The sequence below is a fragment of the Sciurus carolinensis genome, chromosome 9 (genome assembly GCF_902686445.1).
Source record: "Sciurus carolinensis chromosome 9, mSciCar1.2, whole genome shotgun sequence".
Classification (NCBI taxonomy): Eukaryota; Metazoa; Chordata; class Mammalia; order Rodentia; family Sciuridae; genus Sciurus; species Sciurus carolinensis.
In genome coordinates this window covers 140731294-140758173 of record NC_062221.1, presented here as the reverse complement: position 1 = coordinate 140758173, position 26880 = coordinate 140731294, and the positions used below count along the sequence as shown (strand labels likewise).

Genomic DNA, 26880 nt, shown 5'->3' with positions numbered 1-26880 from the left:
CATAGAGCAACCCCACGGAGCTCGTACCTGCTTGCTCTAAACTCATCACTTAGAACTCCTTGACGGAAGCCTGCCTAGGTAACACCAGGCACACCCAAAAGGCTTTGGCCCAAGGGTCCCCACTCTCCCTCTGTCTTTTTGTCCCCCACCTGCTGATCCACATGTCCTGAATGGCTTCTGCCTTCCCACTGGCCAGCCAGGGGTGCCAGTTCTGCTGTTTTATGTACTTGGTTTCACTGCCTCCTCTGTTTCCCCTGCCCACACGTCCTGCCCTCACTCCCCTCCCAGTCAGGGTCTCCCTGAGAGTGGCTGTCCCAGTAGGAATAAACTAGGCAGGGGTCAGACAAGAGTCACAGGGTGTCTGCTGGTAAAAACAAGCTCCCTGGACACAGGTCTGGCTCTCAGGCGGGCTACACCCAGGTAAAGAAGGATCCTGTGAAAGCACATGGCAAACACCCACCTCCACCTGCCCTGGGGCTGGAGTTCATGCTGCTCCCCAGTCATGAATGGGACTCAGAATCTGATCAGAAGAGACCTCCACCTGTCCACTGAAGAGCAAGATTTCTGGAAGTGAAGAAGTCCGACCTATACACCTGCATATCTTATGGATAATGCTTTAAAGTTTGTAACTAAGAAAACCTTGCCTAATGCAAGATCATAAGGTCATAAAAAATGTCTCATAGTGCTTTCCTAGACGTTGTATAGTTCTGAGTTTTAGAATGAGATTTCTGATCAACTGTAAGTTAATTTTTATATATGATGAGGGTTATAAATGAGAGTGTGTTTTGTTTTGTTTTTTTAATTGGGATATACAACTGTTCCACCATCACTTTGCAGGGGAAAGACAATTGAGCCTTTCCCCATTAAGCTGCCTTGGTACTATTGCTGTAAAGTCACTGACCATATATGTGAAGATCAATTTCTGGACTCTAAAATCTAACCCACTGATCTTGTTGCCTGTCTTAAAATCAGTGCAACACTGTTCTGACCACTGTGGCTTATAGTAAATCATAAAATCAAAAGGCACCAATGCCACACTTCTGCAAACGCCTGCTGGGATTCTGTTTTGGGTTCCACGGTCTCAGCGGATCAGCTTGTTAACACCTTGGTAGTACTGTTTTCCAAACCATGAATACTGTCTTATCTTTCAATTTATTTATGTCTTCAGTAACTTCTCTCAGCAATAACTTCAAAGTTTTCAATGTTCAAGTACTGTACATCTTTTGTCCTGCCCATCCCTAAGTGTTTCCATTTCTAAGGCCATTGAAAATTTATTTCAATTTTTAACTATCTGTTGCTGGGACAGAGATGTACAATCAGTTCTTATGCATTGATCTTGTATCCTCTAGCCTTGCTAAACTCATTCTTAGCTTCAGTAGTTTTGTTCTGGCTGCAAGATGTTCTACAGAGACAAACATGTTGGCTAATAAGTATAAAGGCAGTTTTACTTCTTGTTCCTTTCTAATTCTGATGACTCTTTATTTTTGCTGTCTTACAGAACTTGCTAACAACTCCAGTAAAATAATGAATAGAAGAGGTAAGAGGCTTCCTGGCCTTTACCCAATCTCAGGGGACACACTCAGTCTCACCATTATATATGATATCAGCTGTTCACTTTTCATGAATGCCAGTCACTAGTTTCCTGAAAATCTTTGTCTGGAATAGATGTTGCACTGTGTCAAATGCTCTTATTGCATATACTAAGATGACACTGTTTTTCATCTTCAGTCTGTTAATATAGCGAATTATACTGATTAATTTTATAGCATAAATGATACTTTGTATTCCTGGGATAAACTCCAATTCTTTTTTCTAGGCTTCAAATTTCTATTTGCTAAAATCTTGTTAGAATGTTTTCAAGTACGTTCATGACAAATATCAACTTACAGTTTTCTTATTTTCCAAAATCTTTGCTTGGGTTTGTTATTAGGGCATTTCTGGTCTCATAGTTTAGGAAATACTACCTCCTTCTCAACTTCCTGACAGAGTTTATGGAGAACTGACATTATTTCTTCTTTAAATGTTTCTTCCTTAACTGCTTCATAAAATTCACTGGTAAAGCCATTTGGGCCTGGAGAATTTCTTCTCCTCTGGGTGAGGGAAGGCGGCTTTCAACACAACAAATTTCAACAAGAATAGAACTATTAGGATGATCTCTCTCTAGTCAAGTGGGCTGTGGAGATTCATAAGGCGTGCACATTTCATCTGAGCCAGTGCAGGAGTCTAGCGTCTACAGCCCAAGTGGTGGTACCTCTCTCGTTACGCACAGCTGATTCCCTGCCCACTCCACTTTGGCCACCCCAGCCTTTTCAGTGGCTGGGTGACATGCTGGCTGCTGGCAGCTGGGTGGGCCCTCCCAGTTCCTCCCAGTTCCTCCCAGTTCCTCCCCCACTCTCCTGCCAGCCTGGCGACAGCAGGTAGACTCTCCATTGATAATGGCTATTATCCCAGCCAAACTCCTCATGGTACTGCCCCTTATCTGGGAAAAAAGGGTGCTCTGAGAATGCTCTAAGCTTACACTCACTTCTAAGCCACCCCCCACACTAAACTGCTTATTAATATTAAATCTTAAAGAACCTCTAAGTCTTCAGTGAGTACCCATCACGTGCCCGACATAAAATTTTAGTTAATTAATGAACATGAAATCCTGTGTGGAATGTTAGTTACCATTTTCTTGGCCTCAAAATACATAATCTACTAGACATGAACAACAGAAAAGCTCAATGTTACAAATTCAAATCCTGATTCAGGGCAACAAGAGCAGCTATACTGTAAAGTAGCAGACAATTCTGTCAACAGACAGCATGAAGATCCATGGCTAAGCATGTACGAGAGCAGGGCCTCCATGAAGCCTATAACTGACAGCATCCTAGCACGAGGAAGCTATTGATTAAGCACACACATTTTATTCTCCATCTACCCACATTTTCACTGATTTAAGCAAAAAAATCAAACCACCTGGGCCTCTGTAAGTTCTAATGTGAGACATGGGTGGCAGAGTCCTGAGACCCTTCTCCAGGGTTTCCTGAGAGACATGTACTGTGACACAAGGGAGATGGGGCACCATGACAGAGGACACCAGCCCTCCTCCAGCACTCACTGAGAGGCACATGCAGTAAGATGTGGTCAAGGGAGATGGGGACACCATGACAGAGGACACTGGTCCCAGTCAAACAAGGTGCACATCGCAGCCAGAGTCACTCAGCTTCCTCTCGATTCCCTGACTTGCTGCTGTCCCTGGCCTGGTGTGGGGACTGGTCCGACTGAACAGTCATCCAGCTTGAAGTCACAAGAATGTAAAAGAGAATCCAGGCAAAAAATGAGGTGCCTAGCTGAAAATGTCTGCGTATGTTGAGATGAAGGTAAGATCAGGACTGACTTTTCCTTCAAGGAGAAACCAACATAAACACAGAAAGCCAGGAAGACATCCTGCCACAAAAGAAAAGCACAAAACGTCAGCAGGAGGCTGAAGAACATATGTTCAGAAGTGCATATAAAGGAAATGAGTCGATTCTAGTCAACAGCCTGTGACGTGCTTTCAGAGACCAGAAAAAAACCTAATGAAACAGATTAAAAACTGCTAACAGGCAGCCCGAAGAGAAGGGATATGAACACCAAGAAACAAAGTTATAATGAGATTTAATCCAGCTTTTCAAAGTCCTAGAAGAGCTGCAGGAAAAACCCACCCACGAGAGGAAACAGTGCTCATATCACTAGCTTCATTTTGTCACTTGCTTCCCATCTTCTTAATCTGTGCTTGCTTATTTGATCTGATGGCCAGAGAGCAGGGGCCCATCAGCGTGGCTTTGGCTTTTGGCATGTCACCCAGTCCCCGGTGTGCAGGCACCCACTCTGAGCTCAGCAGGCCCTTTCAAGTGAGTGGCCAGGGCCCCAAGGCCACCCCAGGACCTGGGCAGGCTCCCTGTATGTGGTGCCATAGTCTGAGAAAGTTCTTTCCCTCTTGGGCTTCCCACAGACTTGACAGAAAGCATGTTCCCACAAAAGAGGCTCAGCTTTCACTGGGTTGAATTTCAAAGCCCTCATGTTGTGATATGCTTTCCCTGGAGCACACGATGCCACACAAGCCCACCTGTGTGCCAGCAACCCTATAACATGGCATCACCCATTCCCTAAGGACCCACTCACTCTCCCTGAACATCACCACCTATTGCACTGAGCCTGTGTACAGACACTGCTGGCCAGAGACAATTAGCACAGAAGAAACACAGGGTCTTACACCATGAGCGGAAGAGCAGGTGGCCAGGGCTCCAGCCTATAGCGAGAGAAGGTGCCCACAATCCAAACACAGGTTCCCTCCTCTGTTAAGAAGGACATGACACCTGCCTAGACAGGGGTTCTACACTCCAAACTGAACAAAGCAGCATAGGAAAGCACCCACATGATAAAATCCCATAACTGCCCCTTTCACTTCACAGACACAGGTGCCCAGCTGAACACACAGGGAGCACTGCACCCATGGTCCCACTGCAGGCTGGAGGCAGACCCCACAAAAACACCCAGCTCTGGTGGCAAGCACACAGTCACCTGGACTCCAGGTACAGATGAGAGGGCCAGACTTCACCAGAAAAACAGGGCTTGCCACCTGCTCTCCACTGCAAGGACACTTGTGTCCTCAACGCCAGTCCCAGAACAAACACAGGAGAGCACTGTGGGAGAAGTAGCCTAATGGCCCTTCCAGGGGCCCTGGAACACAGTGGGCTCCACTAACCCTCGGTGAAGGAACAACTCAAGGAGCAGGTAAGGGAACAAATGAAGGAGGGACAGAGACTGCCTACATTGTCACGGGCACCAGGCAGGAGGCTGTGCCAACATCACACAAAGCCTTGAATACTGACCTGGCAATAATACCAAGAACATCCTGACGAGAAGCAGAGCCCATCTCTCTGGAGCACCTGAGCTCCCTTGGTCTGTCCTCAGGCACTGACCACTCTCTGCTGCTCCAGCATCCCTGAATCAGACAGAGCAGGTTGAGGAGGGGACGTTGTGCTCCTGGCCCACTGGGAAAGCAGCACAGCCTCCCTCCAGCTCCTCCGCCTACCGGTCCCACTGTTGAAAGTGGATAGAAGGAGTCTGCAAGAGAGCCAGCAGCCTCTCCGCAGGGGTCTCACCGAAGGAAGCTGCGAGCATTCTGCAACATTTCCTTCACTCTGCAAGTACAAATCTTCCCAGCCTGGAAAAGTGGAGCTGCTGTTCCACACCGAGTTGAATTGTCAAGAAACCATCACCACCATCCAAGAGTGTGACAACAAACATCTGAGTTAAGTCCCCACTGCCGTCTCTGCTCTGCCACCAGCAAGAACCAGGATGGCATCCTGCAGTCTGGCATCCCACAGTCTGGCACGCAACAGTAAGAGCTGTCGGTGACGTCCACCGGGTCACTGCAGTGCCATGGCAGCTTGCTGTGAGCACTGGCAGCATCACAGGCAGTGAGGTATTCCAGAGTGGGAGGCTGGCAGGGCAGGACCTTCATCTCAGGCAAATGTTTTGCTCACAACATGAATGTCGTTTGCCATCGCCACTCAGGACCATCAGCATCAGCTGGTCACACATGACTGACTGCAGGCCAGCCTCTCTGAGATGCCACAGGAGGCTCTGCACACAGAGGGTGGCATGAGGGGGGAACACCCCCAACAAATGGTGGGAAGGCAAATGCTCTATGAGTATCAATGTGCAACGGAGGGTGTGAGGAACACAAGACAGAAGATGGAACATCCTGGCAGGAAGGACACAGGCTCTGTGGTCCTTCACCAACCAGGGTTGCAGTTCCAGTCCTAAAATCACAGGCACCTGCATCAAACACTCATGCAAAACCCCAAATCACAAGAATCTGAGCCCCCGCTGGCACTGCCCACTCCCTCAAACCACCCTTCCCTCTGCCTGTTCCTACAAAGTTTTGGCATGGTCACTCCTACTCTCAGAGTCACCTGTTAATGTCCTCGTAGCACCAGCCTGTACCGTACTGATGACACCCCAGGGCAGGAGCAGGGGCCTGCCTGGGCCTGCCAACTGGCCACACAGAGCTGCCTCTGCCACCAAATGTCTCCTATCCACAGCAAGTCCCTCTACCTCTCCACACCCCAGACCTTCACTCACTAAATCAAGGGTAAGAGTCTTCACCTTGGTAAGATAAAATTGTGTGGCTGCTGTGGAGAATAATCCAGCAGTTCCTAAATTAAACGAAATTACCACATGACCCAGGAATTTTACTCCCAGGCTACTGAAAACAGTTGCCAAAAAACCCATATAAGGAATTTCATAGCAGCACTATTCCCAACAGCCAAAATATAGGGAAAAAAATACACAAATGTCCATCAACATAAAAATGGTTTTAAAATGTGGTGCACTGCTACCACAGAATATCACAATGGAGTTCGGAGACATGCTGCAGTGGGGACCATCTTGAAGACATGCTCAGGGAAAGCAGCCAGCCACAGAGACCACACATTGACACCTTCCAAGCGCCAGGTGCAGGGGTGAAGGAGTGCACCTGCTCCACAGGGGTGAGGTTTGCCTTGGGGTGATGGAAACGTTCTGGAACTAGACAGATGTGGAGGCTGCACAACACTGAATGTCCTCAATGCCACAGTGGTGTTCACTTGAAAATGGTGAATTTTATGTTATGGGAATTATGCCTCAATGAGGAGGGGTACACAGCTGCTGTTAGGATCAAAAAAAAGCGTGCATGCATGCATGTGTGTGCACGTCAGATGTATTTAATACATGCGTTTTCCTAATCAGTGCCACACACAGTAATTACACTATTCTTGCTTTTGCTCTTGTTAGTATTAAGAATGTGTTGGTCTTCCCATTTGGTTTAACAACTGAGAAAAGAACCAGCTCTAAATAATTCATGAATTAATTAACCTTGGGGTACAAAGTGGGCAAGAGGACATTCTTGGGCAGAACCCTGACAACCACATACCTTCATGTTAAAGAAACTGGCCTTCCATCCAGCTTGTCAATGGTCCATAAGTGACTGGACAACATCTCTGTATCTCTGCAGGGGTTTGCACCCCAGGCAAGAGCAGGCCTCTCTCCCAAAGACTTGCCACAACATTCACAAGGGTGCTCCATCTCCCTGCTGTTGTGATAAAATACTTGACTGGGCAGCTTAAACAGCAGACATTTATTTCTGACCATGTGGAGACTGAAGGCTGGCATCAGAGAGCCAGCATAGCTGGGCTCTGGTGAGAACTGATTCCTGGTGTGCAGATGGCTCCTCTTTGCTGGGTCCTCACATGGTAGAGAGAGAGCACTGTTATCTCGTCCTCTTGGAAACAAAGCCACAGTCCTGTTGGAGCAGGGCCCCACCCATGACCCCATTCAGCTTCACTGAGGCCCTATCTCCAAGTACAGTCACAGCAGGGCTTGGGGTCCAGCACATAAATTTGGGGAACACAATTCAGTGCATGGCATGAGGAGAAAAACAGTTTTATGAGGAGTCCTAGGAATAACTCGAAGGCATCGTTAACAAATGCAGCAGTCCGCAGACCCCTTGGTAGGTGTCTCATGGAGGACAGCTCACCACTGCTGCTGTGGTCAGGCCTGGAGCTAGAAATGGTGATGCTGTGTAGATTCCCAGGTCAGTCATGGGATGAGAACATGGGGTCAACATTTTAGAGGAGCCACAAGATTTCTGACCCAAAAGGCACAATGACCTGAAACCACCTTCTTCACTCCATCATCACCACAACTCTTCCTTGGAGGTTCCCAGATACTTCTGAGAACACCCACCTGAACACAAAGTCCTCAGACAAGCACAGTCTGAGCCCTTGCATCCCAGTAACATTAAGGAAAAGGGCCACCAACCTTAGGGAGATTACTTGTTTTGTTTTCTCTACTTAGCAATATCCCCTTTCCTCAGTGGAGAACTCATCCCCATGGAAGTCCTATCACCCAAAGCAAAGCTGGAACAGGTGGAGTAAGTCCCCTGGAGCCCGCTCAGGAAATAGACTAGGAGACAGCCCCTTGGCAGCCCTGGGTCAGCAAACATCCAAGGAGCTGCATCAAAAACACCCTCCGCAAGCCCAGTAGGCAAGGGCCCTAGGAGCCCTCACATCAGCCCAGGAACACTGCAGGGTGAACAGGCCCACCTGCTAGAAGGCACAGTCACTGTTTTCTAGGGGGTGGCTGATGAGGTTTGATCTGAGTACTTCTCTATGTATTTAAAATGTCCTACTCTCTAAAGTTACGATTTATATCAACTTCACTTTAGTCTTTCTAAAACACAAGTTTGGATTCCTTACCTTTATAAACCTCCAAAGGCTCACCCCAACCCCAGGGGGCAAGTGGTGATCCTGAGTGTTTCCTGGGTCCTCTCCTCACCAGGGCCATCCTAGCAACCTGAAGCCACCCCAGGACGCATGAGGCTTTGGCTCCCGTCTCTCCATCCACTGGAGTATGCACGTCTTCAATCCATAGCTGCACCATGTCATCACACCAACTGGTCTCCACTGCTTGTGACCCACAACTGCAGATCTACAGACACACACACACACCCTTTGTGTGGACCCAGTGCATGTCCATTCTAAGGTTCCAGCCCCATAGCCCACCCTGGGCCTTGACTACTGACCCTTCCTGTCCTTCTCCAAGCCTTTGGGATCTGTTGTCCCAGGCAATGGGCAGAGCTCCCCACACCTCCTCCCTCTAGAAGCAAAGCATCTCTGGCACAGCCCCACTGGCTCCCAGGAAGCCACATCTGTCTTCACACTTGTAATTATCACTTAGCAAACAGAACAATGACACCACCCTTCCCTTTGCCAGAATGTGGCAAACAGAAAACTAACATTTTTAAGCTGCTTTTTTACATTCTGATTTTGTTTAAATTAAAAGCATGAAAACACCCATGAGTTGGCTGGCTCTGGGCCCCCAAGCACTCCTACCACATGGGCCTGCCCCTCCTTGAAGGCCCTCTGCAGGCAGCCTGCCTCCCCCAGCTGGGTTTCTCAGCGGGCTTCATGCAGGGCAGCAAGGTCAAATGAAAGAAGCATAGTAGCCAGCACCCTCACATGGTAGGTGCTGAGGAGACAGCCAGCTCCTTCTGAGTTGGCATAATTTCAAATTGCATCCAAAAGCAATGACTTAAGAGGGGGAACTTAAGAGTTTCACATCCCCAACAATAAAGCTATTTTTTCTTCAGGTATTTCAATAGTAAAGTCATGTTGCATTAAATGCATTGTTATTAGAAACTAATTATTTAATGTAGACAAAATCAAGTCAATCTATTAGCAAACAAATCCTGAGCAAGACAGGACCAGACCAAGATGAAACAGTGATCAGACAAACCCTTCCAATGGCCACAACAGCAAGGGAGAAGGAGGGTCCTGGAGAAGCTGAGGGAAGAGGCAGCTGTGCTGGGTGGGTTGCAGCACTGGCTGCTGTGGCAGTCCACACACGGCAACGACACTCAACAGGGACAGTAGAGTGCCTGGCAGAGGCACCAGGTGGGAAATGCCCTGTCGTGGCTCCTCTTGCCTTTGGCCACAGCACTTCAGCTGGGAATGCCCCTGTCTGCTCCTCTCTCAGGCTTCAAAGAACAAATTCTTAATGTTTAATTTCTCATTCTATCACTCATCTTTCCAACATCATCTGTGCAGGGAGAGTTTAGAGGAGGAAAGGAAAGAAGAAGATGAAAGGGAAGGATGATGAACCACCTGCAGGTGGCCAGGCTAGCCCAGTGCTCCCATGCGTACCACACAGCACTGCAGCGCTTGCAGCAGGGGGGCTGAAGTGCCTGCTCTCCCCCCAGACCCTGTGTTCCCAGTGCCTGGGCTGTGGTCGGAGCACAGAGTGTCAGGCAAATGCTGCACATAAATAGCCTCCTTCCTGTGTATCACCCAGGCTACAATCAGGGACAGGTCAGAGCACTGGGTGGAGGAAATGCAAAAGCCCAGCACAGCAGGCCTGCCCTACGTAATGGTCAGATGCTGCTCACCCACAGGAGTCAGAGGGCACCCTAGAAACTACTGCAGCCCTGAGGGCCAAGGGCCACCTGCTGTGGGAATTTCCAAGTGTGTGTCAGGTCAAGAGTGAGCGCACAAGTACTAAAGAAGTTAGAAACACGCTGTCTTTTTATATCACCTAGAAAAAAGTCTATCATAAAGAAAAAGTCAATGAAAATAACCAAAAACGTTATGCAACAGAAAAGCCAAGGCTCATGTGGCCCTATGAAGGTTTGTAGCTGGTCCTATCTATAAGACAAATGTGGGGATGGACCTTGTGGCCCCTTTCTCTCAGCAACCTTAAGAAAATCACAAGAGTCAGATGAACATGTCCACAAACACTTTCATACTTTTTTCCTTTAAAAGCCAGAGAATGATTCTCCCCTTGAGGTGGACTGCTTCACAATGCACACCTGAAGAGGGGAGGACACAAAGGCCTGAGACTCCTCCTGCACTCAGGGAAGGGCAATGCCATGCCATGAGGACACTCAGTAGCCCTGTCCAGGAGCCACAGGGTGAGGGACCGAGGACTCCAGCCTAAAGCCTGAATGGAAGCCAGCTCAGATGCAGACCCTCCAACCGCAGCCATGCCTTCAGATGGCACAGGCCCCGCCAACCCGTTTTAAATTTGTCATTCTAAATGACTCTGTTTTGGGTTAATTTGTTACAGAGCAATGGAAAATAAATACAGTCATGCACCACACAGTAACATTTCAGTCACCGACAGACTGTATACACCACAGTGGGCCCAGAAGATTATAATGGAGTTGACAAACCCCTATCATCTAGTCATATAAAAATACAGCACATGATGATAATAAACAACTGTTACCAGCTTACATATTTACCATTCTAAGCCTTTTATCATTACTTTAGAACACATTCCTACACTTCTAAACAAAGCCTACCATATACAGCATGCCGTCTTAGGCCACCAGCAGCCTCTTGCACCTCGAGCTGCTGGGTCTCCTGACTGCAGCAAGAGACCACATGGGTGACTGACCTACGCTGGTAGGTTTGTGTAAAATCACTTAATGACACATTTCTCTGAATGTATCCTCATCATCAAGTGATGTGTGACTGTCTAGAAAGGAAGCAGATGGAGTGAAATCTACAGAGAAAATTGTAAAGAAAAGCAGAATACAAAGCACAAGCCTGTGTCAGGAAAAACATCAAGTTCCATGGAAAAGTAAAAAAGAGAGAAACCAGACAAAACCTGAAGGCGGGCATAGGGAAATGCAGCCAGGAAGAGCAAGGTGACTGTGTGGGTTAGTGGGGCCTCCGGCATCTTGCCCAGTTGGGCAGTGGTTATCTGTGCCAGGTGAAAGCTCACAGGGAGGAGAGGGGCAGCCATGAGCACCATGAGGCAAGGGACCACACATCCCACAGGACAGAGGGGCACAGCAGACGACACCCAGCACCACTTTGCACCATGGCCCCTGCGGTAGGCACAGGAGGACAAGAAATACTCTCAAAATGCAAACCTCGCCAGCTCATGGAAAACTGTCTGAGGAAACGCGCAGTGTGCCGTGTGACACCAAACCAAGCAGGAGTGGGCACTGGAGAAAGCAGACGGCAAAGGACAAGACTAAGCTACCTGACCACGGTCTGGGCCTGAGAGCCACACCAGAGGAGCAGGTGCACCCTGCAGAAAGAAAGCATTGTCAGCAGAAAGACCAAGTATGTGGAACCTACGGGAAGAATGGCGAAGTTTGGTAGTGAGGCCGAAGGTGAGAAGTCAAAACCAAGGAACCCTCCAGAAGGCACAGGAAGGTCAAGAGGCAGGAAAGAGGCAGAAGAGGCCTTGGAGAGGATGGACACGATGAAAAGAAAGAGAACAAATACAAAGGCAAGACCCCCGAGCTGGTGAGAGAAGCCTCCAGAGGGAAGGACCCTGAGCCAGTCCTGACTCAACTGAAGAGACCCAGAAAGAGAAAACCCAAGTTCAGCCTGGCTGCACTGACTGCCAAGAATGAGAGTTCTGAGTGATGGTTCTCTCCTGGAACTTATTAAGGCATCTAGCCTTTAAAATTAAAAGCAATGTTCAATATGTCTGAATTTATTCACCATTTTATGTTGTTTCTTATGTATCTTCCTATGTTTTTAAAGTCTCCTTTCTTGCTTTCTTTTAGACTTTTTCCTCTGCTACTTTATATATTTTCTCTTATTTTTTACCCTAATATTAACAATGAGTCCCTAATGTATCAAAGTGTGATATCTGTACACCACCCAACAAACTCCAGGTCCTTAAAACTCCAATGACTCAGCTCTCTTCCCGCTGACTGACCGATGGGCATCCAGTGAAGTTATGCCATTTCTTCTTGGCCCAGAGGACATTCGCCCTGCAGCTCTGTCCGTACTGTGACTCCACAACACGCAGCTCTACTTACAATCCCTTCCTGATCTCGGACCCTCCTTACGGGACAATGTGCCTTCTCTGTGTCTGCACAAAACAGTTTGACCCCCTCATCCCCACAAGACAGACCCATCGAGGATGAGTGTGGGTGCACGGCCTCCTCTCTCCAGCCTCCATCTCCACAGCAGGGTCCCTCCAGCTTGAATGCAGTGTTTTGGAAGGCGACATCTTTCCTCTCTGATAATGCTGTGGCTTGTCTTTTGTGTCCCAAAGCTTCACCATAATGCCAGAAACACATTTCTTTCCATTTCACCTCACTGATATGTCAGGTTTCTAAAATTAGATGGGTGGCTTTCATCAATCCTGGAAAACTGCTGATTTTGAGACAGAGCAGAGGGTTCTAGCCCCCAACTGAGGTTTCCCTCCATCCCAAGAGCCCTGGCAGAATCGTCTCCACCCGCAGCGGGCTCCAGCGGCTGCCGACTCCTCCCCCAGGCTGCCTACAATCCCTGCTGCCCCGTGGGCCTCAACTTGACTGATAGGAGACCTTACTGGGCAGCGCAGTGAGCCCAGCATGGTGCACCCAGCGCTCACGCACAGGTCGCAAGTCAGGGGCTGCAAACAACAGACAGAAATCCTGATGCTGTGCAACGTCGGTGAGCCCGGGGGAGCTTGAGCTTCTGAGCACCCCTCTGGGAGCCAGTCCCGCACACTGTCCCCCTGTGCTTGGACACAAGCCCCGATAGAGCCTGCTGGGATGTGGGCCGGCGTCTTGATGATTTCTATCTGGGATTAGGCAAAAGAACCCTGGGATGAGCTGGTAACTCCAAAATGAGCCCCACTTTGCCCTTCCAGATTCCTCTTCTGAACTAAGCAAAAGAATTCCATGCTGAAGTAGCAGGCTATAAAACCAACACTCATAAATGTAATGCATTTCTATTCACAAGTGATAAATTCCTCTGAAAGAGAAATTAGGAAAACCTCCCCATTCACAATAGCCTCACAAAAAAACAACAACTTGGGAATCGATCTAACAAAAGAGGTAAAAGACCTGTACAATGAAAACTACAGAATGCTGAAGAAAGAAATTAAAGAAAACCTTAGAAAGAAGAACTCCCATGTTCTTGTATAGGCAGAATTAATATTGTCAAAATGGCCATTCTACCAAAGGTGCTAAACAGATTCAATGCAATTCCTATTAAAATTCCAATGACGTACCTCACAGTAATAGAGAAAGCAATCATGAAATTCATTTGGAAGAATAAGAGAACAGGCAGAATAGGCAGAGCATTCCTTTGCAGGAAGAGTGAAGCAAGAGGCATCACACTGTCAGACCTTAAACTATACTACAGAGCAACAGTAACAAAAATGGCATGGTATTGGCACCAAAATAGACAGGTAGACCAATGGTACAGAATAGAGGACACAGAGGTAAATCCACATAAATACAATTACCTCATACTAGACAAAGGTGCCAAAAACATACATTGGAAAAAAGATAACCTATTCAACAAATTGTGCTGGGAAAACTGGAAATCCATATGCAGCAAAATGAAATTAAACCCCTATCTCTCGCCCTGCACAAAACTCAACTCAAAATGGATCAAGGACCTAGGAATTAGACCAGAGACCCTGTACCAAATAGAAGAAAAAGTAGGCCTTTTTCTTCATCACATCAGCTTAGAACCAGACTTCCTTAACAAGACTCCCAAAGCACAAGAAATAAAAATAAGAATAAGTGGGATGAATTCAAACTAAAAAGTTTTTTTCTCAGCAAAGGAAACAATCAATAATGTGAACAGCAAGTCTACAGAGTGGGAGAAAATCTTTACCACATGCACTTCAGATAGAGCACTAATCTTTAGAATTTATAAAGAATGCAAAAAACTTTACACCAAAAATACAAAGAACCCATTCAAGAAATGGGCTAAGGAACTGAGGAGACACTTCACAGAAGAAGATATACAAATGATCAACAGATATATGAAAAAATGTTCATCATCTTTAGTAATTATAGAAATGCAAATCAAAACTACTCTAAGTAGAACGGCAATTATCAAGAATACAAGCAACAATAGTGTTGTCAAGGATGTGGGGGAAAAGGCACACTTATACATTGCTAGTGGGATTGCAAATCGGTGCAGCCACTCTGGAAAGCAGTATGGAGATTCCTCAGAAAACTTGCAATGGACCCACCATTTGGCCCAGCTCCTCAGTTTATACCCAAAGGTATAAACTTACTATTTATTGCGTCAGTTTACTACAGTGACACAGCCACATCAATGTTTATAGCAGCTCAATTCACAATAGCTAGATTATAGAATCAACCTAGATGCTCATCAATATATGAAAGGATAAAGAAACTGGTATATATACACAATGGAATATCAAACAGCCATAAAGAAGAACAAAATTATGGCATTTGCAGGTAAGTGGACAGAAGTGGAGAATATCATGCTAAGTGAAATAAGTGAATTCCAAAAAACCAAAGGTCAAATGTTTCCTTTGATAAGTGGATGCTGATACATAACAGAGAAGGGGGATTAAGTGAAGAATGGAGGAACATTGGATTGTGTAGAGGAAAATAAGCGGGGGATGGGACAGGAGGAAGGAAAGATAGTGGAATGAGATAAACATCATTACCCTATGTACATGTATGATAACAGGAATGGTGTGACTCTACATCATGTACAACCAGAAAAATGAAAAGTTGTACTCCATTTGTGTACAATGAATCAAAATGCATTCTGTTGTCATGTATGACTAAATAAAACAAACCATCAAAAAAAGAACCCCATGCTGGTTGGTAATAGCTATTATCTCTAGAAATATCACTTCTACTCCATGGTCTCTCTCCTCTCATTCTGGAAAACCTACCAGTCCTACATCATGAATTTCGTCCTCCCTCCTTTCCAGTGCGTAGAGCCTTCTTCTCGGGGACATGCTCTGACACCCTAGAATACAATCAAAAGCCAGAGATGGAGGATGAAGGTGAAGAGAAGTCAGGAATACAGGGTAGGAAGGTCTAACGGACTGTGATCCAGGTTTCAAAGGAGAGCACATAATGCTGGATGAGAAATGAAATGCTAACAGGCTGTCTTGGGAGGATCATGATATCCAACAGAATCATGGATCTAAGCAAAGAAGTTTCTGGTAACCATTCGAGAAACAATAGATAGTTTAAAACTCTCCAACATAGAGAACTGCAGGCCTCAGTGGCTCTAATGGCAAGTCTACTGGACAAGGAAGACAGCACACCTTCTACACAAACCCCTCCAGAGGAGGAGGAAGCTCTCCCTAGCTTGGCTTCATCAGGTCAAAGTCACCTTCATAGCAGAACTTCACGAGGCCACTCCAAGCAAGGGAAACTATCAGCCAAAATCCCTCATGAATACAGAAGCAGAAATCACTAGTAAAATCCCTTTATGTAACACACCACAACCAAGCAGGGTTTAACTCAGTGACATTAATCAAAAATCAAGAATCAACATAATTCACCACTTTGCAGATTAAGAATAAAAAAGTCACACATTATTTCTAGTATTTGACAAAACATAAAAACTGATAAATCATTTGACAAATTCAACAAGCATTCACCATAAAATTCTCAGCAAATTCCTTTAAAAGGTATCTGAAAAGTCTATGGTCATCATCATACTTATGACAAAATACTGAATGATTTTCCCCCAAAGCAGAAATGAGGGAAGGGTCCCTGTCTGATGATCTTTAACCAACATCATACTAGACATCCTGATAAGAAGTAAAAGAGAAGAGCATATGGATTGAAATCTGCAACAAGAAAATGCAACTAATAAAAAACTTTAGTAAGGCTGCAAGATACAAGATCAATATACAAAACATCCATTGTATTTATATATGCTAGCAAGGAAAACCCTAAACAAAACCAAGAAATCAATTACATTTACAATAGCACGGAGAAGAACAAAATATTTGGGAATAAATTTTTCTAAAAAGGCAAGATTTATAGTGCTAGAACTATAAAACATCACTGAAAGAATTGCAGAAAGCTAACTTAATAAATGTACAGTGTTGTTTCTGGATCGAAAGACTTCATACTACTGGCATGGAAATTCGCCCCGAATGCGTATACAGATTTGAGGCATTTTCAAATCTGCGCTTCTTTACAGAAGTGGTCAAGCTGGTCCTAAAATCCACACAGAATTGCAAACAAGCCAGAATGGCCAAAACAACCTTGGAAAAGAAGAACGAAGCTGGGGAATCGGGCGCCCTACTGGAGCCTCGGCATCCCCACCACTCAGCGGACTGGAGCAGAGTTGGGTGAAGCCTCCATGTCTTTGGTTTCCTGGTTGTTCAATAGGAAGCTAAGACCATGCAATGAGAGGAAGAGCCTCTGAACAAAGAGTGTTGTGACATGGATCTCCTGGGTACCTGACCTGCCTGTTGATGCCCACGCTTGCTACCATGGTACTGTGTACGCCTTTAAAACACACACCTTCACTCCTGAGCTTGGGAGCAGAACTTTTCTAAAGAAGAGCATGCCACAGGCCAATTTTTCTCCATTGAAATTTGTCTCAATTTTGGAAAACAATCACAGGTAGAATAGTGTCAGAATGACTTTGTAAAATATGCTTTGAATATGAAAATACACAATAAAAGAAAAATAAAGAAGGCTTCAGGTAAAAAGAGTTTCAGAAATGGCAGCACCCAGGGCAAGGTGGAAAGAAGAGCAGGGACCATAGTAGGGGTGCACAGAGGCACAAGGGCACAAAGCCACAAGGTCTGCAGGACCCAGAAGCCCAGCAGACCACGGGACAGCACTAGAGCGGGAAGAAACAGACTAAGTACTGCAGGACGCTCACATTCTTTGGAAATGGATAAAGACACCGATTAACCTGACATTGATAAATTAAGTACACAAGCAAGACAAACACAAAAATAAGAGAAATCAAAATTATACCATGAAGGAGAAAACTTCATGAGTAAAAACTGATGAGTCAATCAAAAGACAGGAAGAGGAAAAACAAAATAAGGAAGCTGAACTAAATAGCCCAAAATAAGATTGTAGGGAAGAGTCCAAATTATGATTAAAATGAAAGTAAACTAAATGTTCAGCCAGTCTTTAAATGACCAATATTTTCAGGAAAGATGACAGTGTTTTAAAAGATACACATAAAGCATTTAGAAACAGAGATCCTGAAAGAAAAGGAAAGAAAATTATATACTGTACAAATATATCAGAACTTACTTTAAATCAAAAAGCATTACTAGAAGTAGACTACATAAAGATGAAAAGATTCAATTTACTAGTATGATACTTCAACAATTCTAAACCTAATGTACATACAAATAAAGTTTTAACACTGCATATGCATTCAAATGATAAGAAATCTATAATCAAATTGGCAGATTCGAGCACAACTCTCACAATGATTGAAATACCAGCTAGAAGAAACATCCATGAGGACAGGAAAGAAACAAGATGTACGAAGTTTCAGTCACTGGCTGTACACAGAAGGCATACATTCCAAAATCACAGAGGGTTTTCCCCTTCCAAACAGAACATTCATGAGACTTGACCTCTGGGGCACCATCCTGTCTAAACACAGTGGACTTAGAAACTAAAATATATCAAATATTGTGTGTATAAATATTTTTTATAATATGTGTTAAACCCTTTGTATCTGGAATTAAGAAATACTTTTAAATAACTCATATGCTAAAAATAAATCATAGTAGAAACAAAACACTTATAATTCAAGAATGATAAAGTCTATCTATCTAAATCCGTATACTGTAACAGTTGTACCTAAGAAGGAACTACATAACTTAAATGTCAACTTACATTTTAAAAAGCTGAATATCGATGAGCAAACATTCAATATAAATTTGAAAAAGATTAGCAAAATGAACCCCAAAAGCAAAGGGAAGGAAATAAAATCAGAGTCAATGAAACAGAAAAAATGAGTACCCCAAAGCGAAAAATAAATTAACATGTTGAAAAATTTATTAAAATACATAAAGCAAAAAATAAAACTAGACAAGTACTAGAATAACAAGTGATTTCCTCTTTAATTTGGGCATAAGAAAAGACTTTTTAACTATGAACTAAAATCCAGACACAATAAAAGAGTAGATAAATTTAAATTAAAAATTTAAAAATCTTTGTTATAGCAAAAATGCCATGATAAAATGATAGACAAACGATAAATGGAAAGAAATATCTATAACATACATTACAGCAAAAAAGAAATAATATCCCTAATATACATACACATCAGTGAATAAAACTTGCCTAAATTGAGGGAAGAAAAAAAATCAAGATCCCATAGATAAATTTTCAATAGATACGAAAAGACATACTAAACATGTCCTTAAACAATAAGATGTCCCACTTCACTCAGAGGAAGAGAAATGCAAATAAAGCTACCCTCAGCTGCCAAGCTCACCAGCCACTTTTTGGCAAAAACTCCAGAATTCAGAATAGACTCAGTAGGTCGAGTCATGGTGGAAAAGGCCACTGGATACTGCTGGTGCATGTGGGACACAACCCCCACCTTGGGAAGGGGTTTAGGTCAAATGTGGCAAAAATGTGTCACACACATTCAACCCAGTGACCTGACATGAAAACACAAACGCACAAGCTCATTCAGCACAGCACTGTTTGTAACTGCAACACTGTAAGCTGCTTACATCACCCTAGCTCACAGCATGAGAGCAGTGAAGCAGCACCAGACAGCAGGGAGGAAAAGGCTGAGGAGGCCGTGAGGAGCAGCACGGGGTGACCACCAGTGCACAGTGCTAGAGGAACACAAAGCACAGCAGTGCAGAGGCAGACGGTTGCAAGGCACTGTGAGTGTAATTAATACCACTCGGCTCTACACTGGCAAGCAGCTAAAAGAGCAACTTCTGCTATGCACGGTTTACAATAAAATAGTTTTGTAAAAAAAAGGGGCATATGTAGCAAAATATGTTACATAGATTTATGTGAGAAAGTTCAACACATACATATATCTGCTTATTTTTGCAAAAAGTAATACAGGAGGATAATTAACAAATTTAAAAAATTGAGCTTGCCTAGGACAGAATGCTGGGAAACATGTAAGTGTTTTAAAAGAGAGCCCTTGGAGCAGAAAAAGAGCCTGGTCTGTAGTGCTGGCCAGGTTCCTTCTGTGGACACATCCTCCCGCCACAGGCAAACTACCAAATGATGTCACTGAGCAGAGTGAGGAAGAGACACAAAGGGCCTCAGGAGTTATTGAGACAGCCTTAGAACGTCACTGCCACCTGAAGGGTGGAGATGGTGGGAAGAAAAAGGACATCGCAGGATCAATTTCTCACACACACACATACTCATTTACTCGCTCAATGCTAATATGTACACATACACATGTGCATACTATAGCACTTCCCAGCTCTGACCACTGAGGGGACTAGAAGCAAAGATATCTGATAGTAGAAAGCACACCTAGCTCCCAGACCTCCATCTTTGATAACATTTCCTCATTATGAAGAACCAGGGCCCTTCAGATAAATGGCTTATTTTAGGGCTGGGTGGATTCAGATGAGTTTGAAACACTGTGCAGAAAAATAAGGAAGTATAAATTTTAAAAAATGAGAATGGGGTAGAGGGGAGGAAGGCTGGAAAGATGGGAGGGAGAAAGCAGACCTTCCACAGACCTAGAGCCATCCTGGAGTGACTCCCACTGACCACATCTGGACACCTGAGCTCCAAAATCAGAGTATCATGATGATGATATACTGGGACAGGCATCCATTAAGCAAAACTGATACTGGACAGAAAAGTAGATGGGTAGAAAAGGAGGGCTCCTGCTCACAGCAGCTGGCCAAGTCTAACAGGCTTGAGAGGATGGAGCACTGGAGCAGGACAAGCCACACATGCAACCATCATGATAAAGTCTCACCTAGGCCAAGAGCACCTGGATGCTAACCCAGGGACCTGGATGTAGAGCAGGACACAGTGGAGCTAGTGGTCTTCCCACGGATGGTGTATTACTCACAAGGCAAATGTGGAAACCACAGAAGAAGAATTCCTAACTGGGGAAGCAACTTCACATCACCAGGAGGGGCGGGTGGACATTCTGTGTTCCCCTGTGAAGGCCTGATGAGGGTGCAATCCACATAGGAAGCGTTCAGCCAAGAATGTGAAACTGGAACCAAATCATGAGGGAGCAGTGGACAAACCCAAAGGGAGACACTTCTGTTTTTTAAGAGACTACACTCTTCAAAACGTCAATGTCATGGAAGTGACCAGAAGGCTATGGAAACACCCCAGACTAATGGAGACAACAAAGCTGAGTCTGAACTAAGATGTAAAGCAAGGCAACAGAGGCAGCATGGGCAGCTGACATGGATGGTGTGCAGAGGGCAGATGGGCCTGCACCTGGCCTTTGTGACTTCAGAGGCAGTAGCCCTGTCCTCCTCCTGGAGCAGCAGCCTCTGACACACACCAACCTCTTTACCCTCACCACCTACTGACCCTGTCCCTGCAGCATGCATAGCCTCTGGGTCTTTAATTTTCAAAGTTTTGTTCTACTAACTCCTTCTTAGGTTATAAACCTTTACAAATAGCTCCTGGGGTGGGGGGGACAGCAATCTTTCAGATTCCAAGTTTTCAGACATGGACAATTTAACCCCCTCCACCAGCCTTCCACATGTTCAATCCAGCTTCCTCTTGACCTTAAAGTCAGCTGTGCCCCCGACCATGCTGATGCCAACCCAACAGACACCTCAGTCCTCGTCTCTCTGTACTTCCTCTCCTCTCTACTGGAGAAGAAGAAAAGCGCTTCCTAGGGGTGCCATGGGATAGAGGGGTGGAGAGGCAGCCCGGTCTTGCTCAGCTCTGCAGAGAAGGTACTGGGGGCAGGGCAGGCAGGTCAAGGCTCTCTTCACTGGCTGGTGAAGCAGAAGCTGGGAAACAGGGAGGTAAAACCAAACATATTTGCTCAGTACCAGAGAAGAGCTGTGGGTGACAGTCCTGCATCTTGGAACTGGAAATAAGATGTACCCACCCTGAGAGCCTCATTCCAGCTCACCCTTTCTGAAGTGTCACTGGTTGCCCCTGAGACACAACTATCACACAGTCTATGGTGGTTAAGTGAGAGCCAAACAGGACAGAGTAAGCTAACAATGTGTCACTGCACTGAATAGAAGACACTGGAAGCTTAGGGCAAGAGAATTCTGTAAATAAAATGAGAAATGCTTAACCAGGAAACAGAAGCATCCTGGGCCAGGACTAGAGTGACCTTCCCGAGGTCAGAAGACATTAGCTGCCCTGGGTTGGGGCAGAGGGTGAGGCACAGCCCACAACAAATGAAGGTTCTTAACCTGCCCCTTTCAAAGAAAGAGAAATGTACTGCTTTACATTCATAAAACAAAAGCGGATGGGAAGGCTGACTCCTGTTTGTCCCAGTGTGTCCTAGAGGTGACTTGTTCTCTACCTGACATGCCATCCCCAGCCACCATGGAACCAGGATGATTCTCCAGATCTGTCACTGTCTCCACATGCAGAGCCACCAGACAGCCTGGCAGCATTGCTGAGGAGGAATGGATGAGTCATCGTGAGAAACAACCAGCCCCTCTTGCCAGGCTGCAATCTGATCTGAGCCTCTGAGGACAGCACTTCAGAGTCCCTGCAAAGAGCAATGGAGAAAAAAGAGCCACCCAGCCAGAGAGGAGGAGACCAAGGAGAGGAAGGAAAGGAAGGAGGCCGTGCCTGATGGCTTGTGCTGCCCGCAGCCTGGCCTCCTTGGAGCTCCACTTTGAGCCTGGGTGAGACTGTGGGACTCCTGAGGCTGCCAGGACCTGGAGGGCAGGGACCGGCCCTTGCTGGCAGACCCAAAGTCTCTGTGGCCATCTGAGCTCTCTCCTGCTTTTTGAAAGATGTTAAAATGTTCCTGCTCAGCAAACCAAGACTTCCTGGTGTTCACTGAACTTCTGGAAGCTGAGGCCCAGGTTTCTACAAGAAAGCAGTACCTACCCCATCCCTGCAGGCCCTGGCATCTTGGCTGGCAGGTGAGCAGCACCCACCTGTGTCACATAGTGGCATCCAGGATTACTGAGACACTGAGGGCAAGATTCGTAGAGGCAGGGTGGCCCAGCACCCCATCACATGGCCCAACGTTCCCCTCCATGGGGCAAGCAGCACCCCTGAATGTGTCTGTCTGCTGCCTCAGGTGACAATGATATCATACTGACACCACACCTGACTCTTTTTCTCTTGTTTTATTGGTGCCTATATATTGCACAGGAGAGCAGGCTTCACTGTGGCATGTCCGTACATGCACGTAACATAATTTGATCACTCACTGCCCAGTACCTCCACTACCCTCCCAGCTCTACCCTAATGGTCTCCCTTCTGCCTTCATGAGATCCTATTTTCCTTTTTTCTCTCTTGCTTTCATGTACCAGAGAAAACATAAGACACTGCCTTCCTAGCACTGCAAGTCCTTGCTGGCCCTCCTGCCCCAGGCCTCCCTTCAGCCCCTCCCAGTCGCTGCACTCCTCACTCGCCTGTGGCAAGCTCAGAAGCTTCCCAGGCTCCTGCTGCCCTCCTCCACAACAGCAGGGATACGGCTGAGCTCTGGGCAGCCCAGAGTGGCCCAGCCTCCCTTGTAGAGAGGGTCACCATGGTACACACAGCACACAGCTGGTCTAGATCACATGACTGGTATGCAGCTGGTCTGGATACTGATGCAAGTCAACACTGCTTTGACTCCAGATCCCTAAAATGAACTTGCCTTCTCACACCCTCCTCCTTCCCACAGTCAATGCACCCATGTTTCTCTCAGTTCTGAGGCTATGACAACAGAGCAAGATAGACACCACAGGTGGAGAATGGCAGCCACCCAGAGCCAGGCCAGGGAGCTCAGGGAAAGGAGGGTCTTGCAGAGCCAGCAGCCCCATCCCTGGAACATCACAGAAACAAACTTGACCTTATTAAAGCCAGTAGGTTTGAGGAGTCTCTGCTTCAGCAGCTTAACCTTCTGTACTGTATTCCCCATGAGCTCAACGCAACCCCCAGCCTCCCTATAGCTCAGAGCCAGGTTCCAAAAGCCCTCTGGTACTTGAGTCTATCAGAGATGTGAATCTGCTCCCTACAAACTCCAGACTCCTTCTCAAAAGAAATGCAAACAGCCAACAAATATGTGGGGAAAAAAAAAATGTTCAACATCTTTAGCAATCAGGGAAATGCAAATCAAAATTACATTGAAATTTTATCTCACTCCTGTTAGAATGGCAATCATCAAGAATACAAGTAATAAATACTGGCGAGGACATGGGGAAAAAGGAACACTGCTGTTGGTATTGTAAATGAGTACAAGCAATAATGAAATCAGCATGGAGGTTTCTCAAAAGACTGGGCATGGAACCCACCCTATGACCCAGCTATACCACTTCTTGGTATTTATCCTAAAAAATTAAAGTATCACACTATAGTGATACATGCATACCCATGTTTATAGCAGCATAATTCACAAGTCAAGTTATGGAACCAGCCTAGAAGTTTATTAAAAGATGAATGGATAAAGGGCTGGGGTTGTGGTTCAGTGGCAAGCATGCTTACCTACCACACAAGAGGCCCTGGGTTCGATCCTCAGCACCACATAAAAAATAAAATAAATGTATTGTGTCCACCTACAAATAAAAAATAAATTAAAAAAAAAAGATGAATGGATAAAGAAAATGTGGTATATATACAATGGAGTTTTATTCATCCATAAAGAAGAACAGAATTATGTCAGTTTCAGGAAAATGAATGGAACTTGGGAGCCTTATGTTAGGTGAAATAGACAAATTCAGAAAGTCAAAGGTTGTACGTTTTCTCTCATATATAGAATCTAGGGAGAAAAAAGGAAAAAAAAAAAAAGCAGGGGAAAAGGATCTCATGAAAATACAAGGGAGGGCTGGGGTTGTGGCTCAGAGGTAGAGCACTTGCCTAACACGTGTGAGGCACTAGATTCGATTCTCAGCACCACATAAAAATAAATAAAGCAAAGGCATTGTGTCCATATACGAGTTAAAAAAAAAAAATTAAATAAATAAATAAAAATAAAAATAAATACAAAAAGAAAATACAAAGGAGACCAGTGAAGTAGAAGAGGATTGGGGGAGGGAGGGAGGAAGGAAGAGAAAAAGGGAGGTATTGGGGAAGAAGACTGACCAAATTATGTTAAGTGCATGTACAAATATGTCACAATGACTCCCGCTATTATATACAATTATAATGCACAAATAACATTTTTTTAAACAGACATTATGTAGGGGAAAAAAAAAAAAAAACCCCTCCAGACTCCCTCTCTTTGCATGTCATTGTCCCATCTCCCTGGGGGGGTCACACGGTGTGTGGGTGGCTTCCCGACCATGCTCCCTGCAGAACAAGCACAACCCCAAAGCTCCACACCATTGCTCCCAGTGGGCCCACACAAGTCACCTTCTTGGCTGAATGCTGTAAAAGGAGCAACTCACAAAGAAGAACAGTCCTCCAGGTGGGAGAAAACCACCCAGAGGATGTATAACTTTGGGTTAAAGAATAACAAGGGCTGGGGAGATAGCTCAGTTGGTAGAGTGCTTGCCTCACAAGCACATGGCTCTGGGTTCAATACCCAGCACTGCCAAAATAATAATAATAATAACAACAATAGCTGATCAGTGCACAACAAAGCCAATGAGATGAAGATTGAAGTGTCTTGGGAGAAAATGACCAGTCAAAATGCATCAGCTAGAAAATGAGTAAAAACATCAAAAGCAGCATTTAAGAAATGAGAAAAGCAGAATCCTATCAAATAGGAGACCAACAATGCTGCTTTTCTAAGTAAAGGAAGATTTGTTGTCTAAATAAAGGATAGAAAAACAAAGTTTCTCAAATCATGTTACAGAAGCAACATATCACTTACATGATTCCAGAACCACACAAAAAAATTAGAATAGAAACCTCAGAGCGACATCACATTAGTTAGGACCCCAACCCTAACCCTGAACTTCACACTGGCTCTAACACGACCCCAGCCCTGGCACTGACCTTAAATATACCCCTAACCCTTATTCTAGTCCCAACAAAACATTTGGAATGCACTGCAATTGGAAGAATATTTAAAAGCATCAAAAGATCTAACAGTGCTTACTCCAAGAATCAACATTTGGAATTTCATCAGTGGAACTCATGACATTAAGAGATGAAAGCAGAAAACCATATGACCATCTTAATAGCTGCAACTAACAAATGAAACTTTCATTTTCAATGAAACTTTCTATTTTCAATTAAAAAATAACAACAGGAGGAAACTGTACAACTTAGTGAAGAATGTTTAGCAGACAGCCACATCAAGCACACTTTGCAGTGAAAGCATTTGGGTCAAGTCAGGAATAGGTCAACAGTCAACCAAAAACCCTCCTGTGGCCAAAAACATTCAACACACAGTCACACCTAAATGCATAAAAACAGAGTTTTCCTACCAACTATTAGCTGTCTAGTAAGTGCAATAGGAAAAATCCAATTATGATAATCAGATGACACAAATAAGTTGGGAAAGAGTTCTAAAGTAAAAACCTACAGCAAGACAGGCTAACGGAATGCCTAAAGAGTCAGGTGGGCTTCCTGAATCAGAAACTGAATACCACAAAAGTATCAACTGTTTACAATTTAAATCACAGGTTTGATGATTTGGAATTGCATCTTAGCACAATAAACTTTTTTTAACTTGAAAATCATCCTAAAATTCATCTAGAAAGCAAGGAGTCAAGTTAAAATATTTTCTTAAAATAGTGGGGGTTCTTTGTCAGAACATTTACATTGGTAAATATACAATAAAACCAAAACAATGTGGGATACCAGTAGACAGGGTACCAGAAGGACCACGGATGGAGCAGTGAGGAGTATGACACACATGCAGGACAGCAGCAGCACCATAATCGCTGAGAAATGAAGCTCTTTCAATAAGAGTGCAGTTTCCAAACCTACAAGTGACTTACACTGTCACCCAACAACCCACACCCAAGTAAATCCCAGGGGCTTACACACTAAAGAAAAACAGAAACAAAAGAAAGGGACTGCCACATTTCAGGGTGTGCAAGGGTTCTCTAAAAGTAAATTCAATAGAAGGATGGCACCACAAAGGAAAATATTGGTGGAACCAAAAGCAGACCAAAAGGTGAATGCTGCACTTGGTGAAAGTACCTGCCACAAACATAAAAGCAGATGTCTTCAGCAAGGCAAGAGTGCTGACATGTCAGGGAAGAGTGCTCTGGTACTGGGCAGCTGCACCTGCACAGGGTGCAGTCCACTGCTCCACTTCCAGGTGCAGATGGCATGATGCCCCATGTTTCTCAGGGAGCTTCGAGAACTAGCCACCCTAGACCAGTGCGGCCACTCCACACTGTGGAATGCTGTGCATCCCCTCTGCTCCAAGAAGACCACATGCAGGACCATGCGCTAAAGCAGAGGTAAGATCCTGAGCACTCCTGAACCAGGAGGCCACCTCACTACCACAGATGGACAGAAGCAAACAAAGGGGAAGAATCCAATTAAATCCATGCCTGTTTACAGCCAAGGGGAGGGGACTA

At 45.1% G+C, this 26880-nt stretch overlaps 1 protein-coding gene across 5 annotated transcripts in view; it reads right to left on the bottom strand.

The window, feature by feature from the left end:
• The window catches only part of Pcbp3 (poly(rC) binding protein 3), a 230443-nt gene that overhangs the window by 136812 nt on the left and 66751 nt on the right, over window positions 1–26880 (bottom strand). The window contains exons 1-2 of one of the 5 annotated variants that reach the window (XM_047564156.1): window positions 5060–5252; window positions 4857–4969 (exon numbers count right to left, since the gene is read on the bottom strand). The exons of the other annotated variants lie outside the window; for them this stretch is intronic. The gene's annotated coding sequence lies outside the window, so the exon portion shown is untranslated. Of the gene's footprint in view, window positions 1–4856; window positions 4970–5059; window positions 5253–26880 lie in introns of those variants that run through there. 5 annotated transcript variants of the gene reach the window in all.